Below are 8,971 nucleotides of genomic sequence, written 5' to 3' on the forward strand. Positions count from 1 at the left end.
CCTTCCTTCCTTCCTTCCTTCCTTCCTTCCTTCCTTCCTTCCTTCCTCCTTCCTTTCAAAAAGGATTTATTATTTATACCGTGTTCTGTCTGCATGTCCAACTGAACGCCAGAAGAGGACACCAGATCTCATTATAGATGATTGTGAGCCACCATGTGGTTGCGGTGAATTGAACTCAGGACCACTGGAAAAACAGGCCAGCTCTTAACCTCTGAGCCATGTCTCCAGCCCCAGTTCTAATCTGTTGGTCACAAGATGTTGGTTTCAACACAGAGGTTGGCAAGGGACGGCATCCGTTCAGGGGGATTACTTAAGTAACGAGCCTCTGGGCCTGCAACATTCCAACCAGAGCACTGAAATTCTCCTCGGCCAGTCTGCAGACACAGCCTCTTTTCAGGAAACCTCGTTCACAGTTCCCCTATCGTGGCCAGGCATCACTGATGTTGTGAATAAAAATGATGTTGGCCTATGTAATGTTTATTATTCTTAGCCCTATAATTATTTTTGTGGTATTATTTAACTGGCTATCAAAATGAAATGAAGACCAGACACCTGTTAGATTTTATAATTGCCTTATTTACCTGGGCTAGGTAGAAATTTCACCTACGCTGTCTCAATAACCTCACCATCCACCTCCCAGCTCCCATCCAATGCCATCTGCCTTAACTATCCTCATCTGGTCTGTCTTCCATCCATAATCTTATAAATACTTGTTTGCATTCTTTTTATTTGGGCCTTTCCACGCCATTATTGGAATTTTTCCCCCTGGCCCATGTGGTTTCTTCTCCATGTTAACCTATTGTGGGTTTTCCTTCCTCCTCTCTTCCCATCCACCTGTCCCCCACGATTCCCTTGTTCCCAAAGCCCGGGAACCTTAGCCAAGCCTACCCCATTCTGCCCTGCCCAGGTTTTAGGCCTTTTAATCAGCCAATCAGGTATAATGTCTTAGGTGGGTTTACAAAACAAGGACAGGTGTATACATATATTGTAGGGCCAGTGATTAACATCAACTTACAAGCATCAGACCAGCCAACTCCCCCTTTCTGTCTAAATAAAAAGGCCAATTTTTAAAAAAAATAATACAGTAAGAATAATTCTGAAACAATTATAAAAACCAATAGGTAAGACTATACATCACATTTTACCCATGAGGGGCCACATATTACATGTTAAATGTTGTATGATCCCTTGTAGTTAGGAAGGCTTGTCTTTAGGATCTGGTGTAGATGAGGCAGGGTCATGGGCAGGAGAGCCATCTTCAGCATAGCAGGCAAAGGCCATTGAGAAAGAAACTCCTAGAGGAGGAAAGACTGAAAGAGCCAGAAAGGTCAAGGACACCACAAGAAAACCTGCAAAAACAACTAACCAGGACCCATAGGGGCTTACAGAGACTGAGGCACTAACCAGAAAGCACTAACCAGAAAGCAACCATGATGGATCTAGGCCCCCCCCCCCCCCCCCATCTAACGGACGTACAGCTTGGTCCTCCTCCAACAGCAGGATCAGGGGCCATCTGTGACTGTTGCCTGCCAGATCCCTTACCCATAACTGGGATGCCTTATCCTGCCTCAGTAGAAGACGTGCCCAGTCCTACTTGATATGCCAAGGTGGGCTGATACCCATGGGAGGTCACCCCTTCTCTGGGAAGAAAAGGGGGAGAAGTGGGAGGGAAGGGGAGGGGACTGAGAAGAGAGGAGGGAGGGAAGTTCCTACTGGAATATAAAGTAAATACATAATTAATTTAAAAAAAAAACAACAAAAAATTCCTGCCAGGCTGTGGTGATGCACACCTTTAATCCCAGCATTTCAGAGGCAGAGACAGGCAGATCTCTGTGAGTTCGAGGCCAGCCTGGTCTATGGAGCTATTTCATGGCCAGCCAAGGCAACACACAAAGAAACTCTGTCTTAAGAAGAGAGAGAGAAAGACAAAGAGAGAGAGAAGAAACTCCTGGATTATATCAAAACTATAAGCCACCATGAACTAGATCTGATTATTTTTCTACACATATAGAGAATTATATTTAAATTCAGATGGGATAATATTTACATGTTAATTAAGTTGTGTGTATGAAATTGGAGAAAAGTCCAGGTGATGGTTTACAAATGAAGAGAAGACAAATAGACAAGGCAGGAAGAGAGCCAACAGTAAAAGCCACTCGCTCTCTTGCCCTGCCACAGCAGGCAGGGACTTCCACAGAGCGCTGCTTCCTCTTAATCTGATTGTCCAAGGCATCAGAGCGTGGGTGCTTCGGGGCCGTTTTACCAGACAGTCGTTCGGCAGGATCGTAGAGCAGCATTTTCGAGAGCGAGTCCAAGCCGTTTTCATCGACGTGGACGCGAGGCTAACCGGCCTCCACTTGTGTTCTCGTGGCCGTGCGGGGACTCCACTTCCGGCCACGCTTGACGGTCAGGAGTGCCCAGAGCTCTGCAAACCCCGAAGAGCTGGCCGGTCTCTGAACCGCCAGTTCTGCAAGCGTGGTCCAGCCGGGATGGAGGAAGGAGCCGAGCCCGGCGAACTTCTGGAGCTCGGAACCACACCCCTCCTGGGTGTGCGCTCCTACCGGTGTTCCGAACCCCCCGGGAGGCCCAAACCAGCCGGTCTGGTTGTTCCTTCCTGAGGGATACTTCTTGAGATCCGTGGACAGGAATTGAGAACTTAGATATAACCCGGAGTCCTGCACGAGCACGTCCTGAAGACCGACCGCGTTTGCATGGCGGAGTCCTTACATTTCCCGAACTGCAGGACCGGGCACTCCTTCTCCCTCACTCTCCACTCTGATTTTCCTCATGGCCACTACCTGGCCAGCCGTTCACACCATCAGTACCTGCTCTGTGTCTCTCTATTTTAATGTAGGTTCTGACAGACCCTCTCTGGCCCCGTAGCGGCCACACTGGACTGCGCAGACACAGCAACTCCGGGAGCTCAGAGGCCTAGGGTCCTGATTTTTTTTTTAAAACACATATTTTCTGAATCTGATATAATGTTTACACATGACATAGAATTACTGTAAAGTCAAGCAATTAAGGACACACTTTGGCCTAATGGAAAGAAAGTAATAGATAAAACACACATGTCTGAAATAACCAAAATTTACATAATTTGAACTAGGTTGCCTATGTATTTCCTTCTGTATTTACAGTTATTTGTATCTATGAACTAACTTACTTTTAAATGGTTAGAAATGGGACTTTGGGGCTGGGCGGTGGTGGCGAAGGCCGTTGATTCCAGCACTCAGGAGGCAGTGGCAAGTAGATCTCTGAGTTCGAGGCCAGCCTGGTCTACACAAGTGAGTCCAGGACAGCCAGGGCTACACAGAGAAACCCTGTCTGGAAAAAGAACAAAACAAAAAACAAAAAATGAAAAACAAAAAAAGAAAAGGGACTTTGGAAGGAGTCACTGTGCTATTATCTCCCCCTTTTTATTAGCGAAATACAAATAATTAATTTTTTCATCCTGGTGAGCTGTGTACTATAGAACATTTTGGATACTAAATAAACATCCACCAGTAATTAGGGTATAAAACACCATGAATGCTGTTATTAAAGATTAATGTTTTTTATATAATTTAGATAAAATTTAATCCAAATCTCCAAGCATCTCTAGGTAAAGTAAATGCAGTTGAAGTTTAATTTAAAAACAAGATTTTCAAATTATGCTGAATAAAGATAATATGTATTTATAAAAGCTGAATAAACTTAGATCTTAGGAAATTAGTTCTTGAATAAGGTAAGGATATAGAGTAAGCCAACAGGCATAATATTTTCATTTAGAGCTCCATTAAAATCAAGATTAGAATAATTTTATTGCTTAGAACAATACAAAGTAGCATTTACATACATGTCATAAGCAATTTAAAAACTCTAACTTCGTAAGTACTTAAGAAGCATAAACGGTGAAAGAAATGTTTGGCAGCTCAGGGCAGCCGACTGTCAGAGGCGTTGAAGACAACGTTTCTGAAGCGGACAGGAATGTGCTCTCACCTAAGGTGAGAACTGGCTGCCTCCTGGGAATGAGTTATAAGTACCTGGACACCCCCTGGTCCTGTAAGCAAATGGAGTCTTGGTTGTGATGTCTTTTTGTTTGTTTTAGTTGATGAAATCATCTGATTTTCTTTATCCTTTGGGGAAGACTCTGTAACCATTTTTTATTTTTTAGTTATCATAGTTAAGAGTTTTACAGATCAAATTTTACATACAGACTTAATATATTTTCTGTTAAGACAAGTTTTACAGCCACTATGTAATTTAGTAAGAATTCTAAGCAGGTATCACTCTCTAAACAGAATTTTTCTCTTTTTAATGGGTAGAGCAGTGACTGACTATCCAAAAAGCAAAGGCTTTTTGTATGAAGGGGAAACATAAAAAGCTAAAATTTAATTATAGAATTTAAATGTCCATTTAGTAGAATGATATTGAGAACAAATCAATGCATAAGAAAATATTATAGAAAATCAAGTATTCATTTTATTTAAGGGTATTTAATTAGCCTTAAAAATTGTATACTAGTAGGCTATGACATCCAGAGTGGGATAAAGCTTGGTATTTATAACTTTATTCTAATTATTTAAAAATAAAAAACAGATGAATAATTAAAAAAACATTGTTATGGCATAATATGTTAAGATGGTATGAATTCTAAGATGTCTGTGTAAATCTCAAGGTAGGTTTTTCTAAAATGACAATTTTTAAAAAGTATTATTATTATTATTTTTACATAGGACTGGATAGAATAAGGGTTTTGAAAAACCCATTTGATTGTTTTCATAGAGGCAGTAGTGCTTAAAGAAAAACTCTTAAAAAGTTTTGCATTCATATATGCATTCATATGTAGGCAAAACATATATAAAAGCACAGCATGAATTATTCTCCTAATCTTTAGAACCATCTCAAGGGAGGACAACTGTCTAACAGGAAAAACATATCCTGGGTTGGGGACAACCATCTTTTAAAGTTAATTTCTACCCTTAAGCAAGAGGGAGCGAGCTACTGACCAGAACTGGGATAAGGATCAAGGAGATAGCATTTTGACTCAGACGGACATAACCCCCAGTGGGCCCACGGGCCCGGATGTCAGCGGGCCTCGGGGGCAGCACAGGTCACCCACAGCATGTCCGCCCGTGGGAGCATGACCCTCAGACAGCCCAGGTTCCCAGGGGGCAGCCCCGACGGCTGACATCCCATGGCCCTTGGTGGGAGCCTGGGCCCAGATGGCGCCATGGCGGGGCCGCTGCGTCCATGTCACAGGGTTTGCCGTTGACTTTAGCCACCACCGTCTTCCCCGTGTTAATGAGAAGATGCTCACGGCTTAGCCCACGAGGACGGGGTCTCCTCAGTCCACGCTTGTGGAGACTTTCCGGACATGAAGCTGTAGGGAGACGGGGCAGCTTTCTTGGGCTTCCTGACCCGGGCTAGTGTGTTGATGATTGTGGGGTGACCCCCCACCCGCCCCCTCGCGGCCGCTCGAGCCAGCTGCTACAGCTGTGAGCAGCGCGGGCATTGTGTGTGATCTCGGCAAACAGCAGCGGTTTAAAAGTAAAGCCCCTTCCCTCAGACGAGCCCTTACATGTGTGCGCACATGCGCGTCTGTGTGTGTCTATGTGTGTGCTCACATGTGCATGCACGTCTGTGTGTGTGCACGCGGCTACACGTGTGGGCACATCTGTGTATAGGAATGTGTGTGCGGTATGTATGCATCCACGTGTGTATGTGTGTACATGTGTATGTTTCCTTTTTGAAAGATTTATTTATTATGTTTTCAACCTTCTGCCTGCATGTGCACGTGCAGGCCAGCAGAGGGCACCAGGTCTCCCTACACGTGGTTGGGAGCCACCACGTGGGGGTGCTGGGAATCAAACTCAGGCCTCCGGAAGAGCAGCCAGTGCTCCTGACCTCTGAGCCATCTCTCCAGCCCTGTGTGTATGTATAGGTGTCTATATGTGTGTAAAGGCACGTGTGTATGCATAGGTGTGCGTTGGTGTGTGTGTGTGCGTGTTTGTGTGTGCGCCTATTCATGTTTGTATTTTTCCATGTATAGACAGGTGTGTATACGTGCATGGACATTTATGCATATCTCTGTGTGGGCACACCCGTGTGCCCGTGTGCACACAGACATACATGTGTGTATTTATGTACATGTGTGTAGCATGTGGGAACCTGTGCGTCTGTGTGTACGTGTGTGCAAGTGTGTACACACGTGTGTTGTTTCTATGTATGGGCATGTGTGTATACGTACATTCGTGTGCATATGCACGTGCCCATGTTTGTGTTTGTGTGTTTGTATGGGTCTACATGTGTTTTTCTACATATGGGCAGGTGTATATAAGTGTATGTGTGTATGTGTATGTGTATGTGTCTATGTACATGGGTGCATGTATGCGTACATGCATGTATGTGTAAATATGTGTTTGGGTTCACATGTCATATATGTGTGTGAACTTGTACACAGGTATGTGTGTACATGTGGATATATGTTTGTATGTTTGTCATGTGTGTGCATGTGCATCTGTTTGAGTGTGTTCATGTGTGTACACTTGTGTGTGCATATTTCGGTGTTGTTTCTATGTATGTACAAGTGTGTACATGAATGTGTGTATATGTGCTGGCTGTCATTCCTCAGGCACTGCCCCTGGTTTTGACAGGCGTTTGGATTCGGCCGGGCTGCAGGAGAGATGCTGTGTGCTGAGCTCCTGCCGGCTCTGCTGTCTGGGCCTGGGACTGACCTGGGGTGAAGGAGGCGCTTGGAGGAGTTTGGGAGGGAGCGAGAGTGTGCAGATAGAGAGCCCACGGACAAAGTTATCAAAAAATTAAAGACAAACGAGCCCGCCCCACACAGCTGAATCTACTATGGTCTTCTTTCTATGGGACCCAGGAAGAACCAGGGTCCCACAGGACCCAGGTGTGCGTGGTAAACACTTTTCCTTCTGGCCGAGCCTCGTCCTCGTTACTAGCTCGTTGACTCAGGGCAGCATATTCACCAGGAGGGAACAGCAGCCACAGCATTCACGGAGAGCTGCAGGAGCGCACAATCTGGTTCTCAGGAGGAGACCACCTTCAGCCACAGTGCTCTCCAACTAAAGAAACCTGTTGCACGAGTGAAAACATACTTCATGCATGTTCTCTGTCCCATACTGCAGACAGCTGAGCACGCCCAAACTGCACCCCACTGACTTCCCCTTTTGCATGACGCACAGCACTGACAGATTTGAAGACTTCGGATGCAGCTCAAGCCTAAAAAGAATGATAAACATTTCCCAGGTCGCCATGGGCAGAAGAGCTTCAGCTGGTGTGACAGAAAATTAAACTGGGTCTCAGAACTCTTGGCTGTGAGCCTTGAACTCGCCGGCTGTCCCGTCTTGCCCACCACCATCATGACAGGGTTGCAGGAGCCAGACTCTTCTTGTTTTCCTCTCGACCCCATGTGGCTCTTCAACTGCTGGCCTTATTCATCTCAGACCTGTATCCCCAAGGCTGGCTCTTCCTGTGTCTGGAACCAGGCCCAGAGCAGCTAACAGGTGAGGTCTTGAATGATGAGGTCCAACCAGGAAGGAACGTGGCTAAGGTTTCCAGTGATGACCTGTGTGAAGAAGCCAGCCATGATGCCCGCCCACCCAAAGTCTTCCCACATCAGCTCCACAGCTGGATGTCAGTTTATGGAGCAGGCAGCTGAGGTGGGGCCCAACCATAGCGAGGTTTTCTCTGTCAGGGACACTCCACGCCTGTTCACAGGGAGGCTCAGAGGCCAACTCCATGTGGAGCTTAAAGCAAGGCTCACTCCCGGCCTTGTGCTGCGTCCCTATTGGCTGCCCGGGAAAGCTATATGTTCTAGCATGCCAGAACCCCAGTAGGATCCTTAACACCAGGACCAAGGACGGCTCTGGAGACGTCAACAGACGCTGAAGCCTGTTAAGACAGCACTCAGCAGGCTTGGGGTGTGTGTAATGACAGCCCAGCCATTAAAAGCACTTGTCAGGCAAGCGAGAGGACTGAGTTTGGATCCTCAGCATCCGCATAGACACCGGGTGGGTTTGTCATCCAACATCTTGTCACTCTAGCTCAGTGGGTAGAAACAAGCTCCTGGGTCAAGCTGGCTCCTGAGACTGGCTGTGCCAGGTAGCTCGGGGGATTGAGTTAAGAGTCTCCGCCCTGGAATATAAGGTGGAGTGGGTTAGAGAGACAGCTAGGAGCGTTGGCTGTTCTTCCAGAGGACCAGGGTTTGAGACTCAGAACCCACATGGGCGCTCACAACAGTCTCTGTCTTCAGGATATTTAATGCGTTCCACTGACCTCCGTGGGGCCCAGGCACACACGTGGTGCACAAGCACGCAGGCAAGCAGACTACCCACACACATTTTATTTTTAATTAAAAACGAAAGGAGGTAGAAGAATGATTGAGGACGATCCCCGCCAGCTGGAATCTTGGACACACCAGAGACCTTTGTCATTACTTTTGGTGCACGTGTGCAAAAGAAAGAAAGAAACAGAACCACGTTTGTCCACTTACGACTTATCTCTATTGCTGGGCAGACAACAGGCTCAAATCATCGTCATCATCATCATCATCAGCAGCAGCAGCAGCAGCAGCAGCAGCAGCAGTATTTGTCAGCACTGCTACTGCTGCCGCCACTGTTACTACTGCTGAGGGGTTTGAAGAGCATTGTAGATGAAGACAGCACCACCTTTCAACTGAAGGACGGACTCAGCATTTCTGAAATCTGCAGCCTCTGCTGGAAGCCCCCCCCTCTCAAGTGGTCCCCCTTCTGTCCTTGCACCGAAAGAGCCATGCCCACCCACATGACACCTCCTCCAGAGCATGTCTAGGACGGCTGAACACAACCGTGAGTATACACGCACAAGCTCAGAGCTGCCTGGAAGCAGGTACCCCTACGTCCAGGGGCTGGGTCTCCTTATTTATTTATTTACTTATCTATCTATCTATCTATCTATCTATCTATCTATCTATCTATCTATCTAT

The sequence above is a fragment of the Psammomys obesus genome, unplaced genomic scaffold (genome assembly GCF_907164565.1).
Source record: "Psammomys obesus unplaced genomic scaffold, mPsaObe1.curated_primary_1811, whole genome shotgun sequence".
Lineage (NCBI taxonomy): Eukaryota > Metazoa > Chordata > Mammalia > Rodentia > Muridae > Psammomys > Psammomys obesus.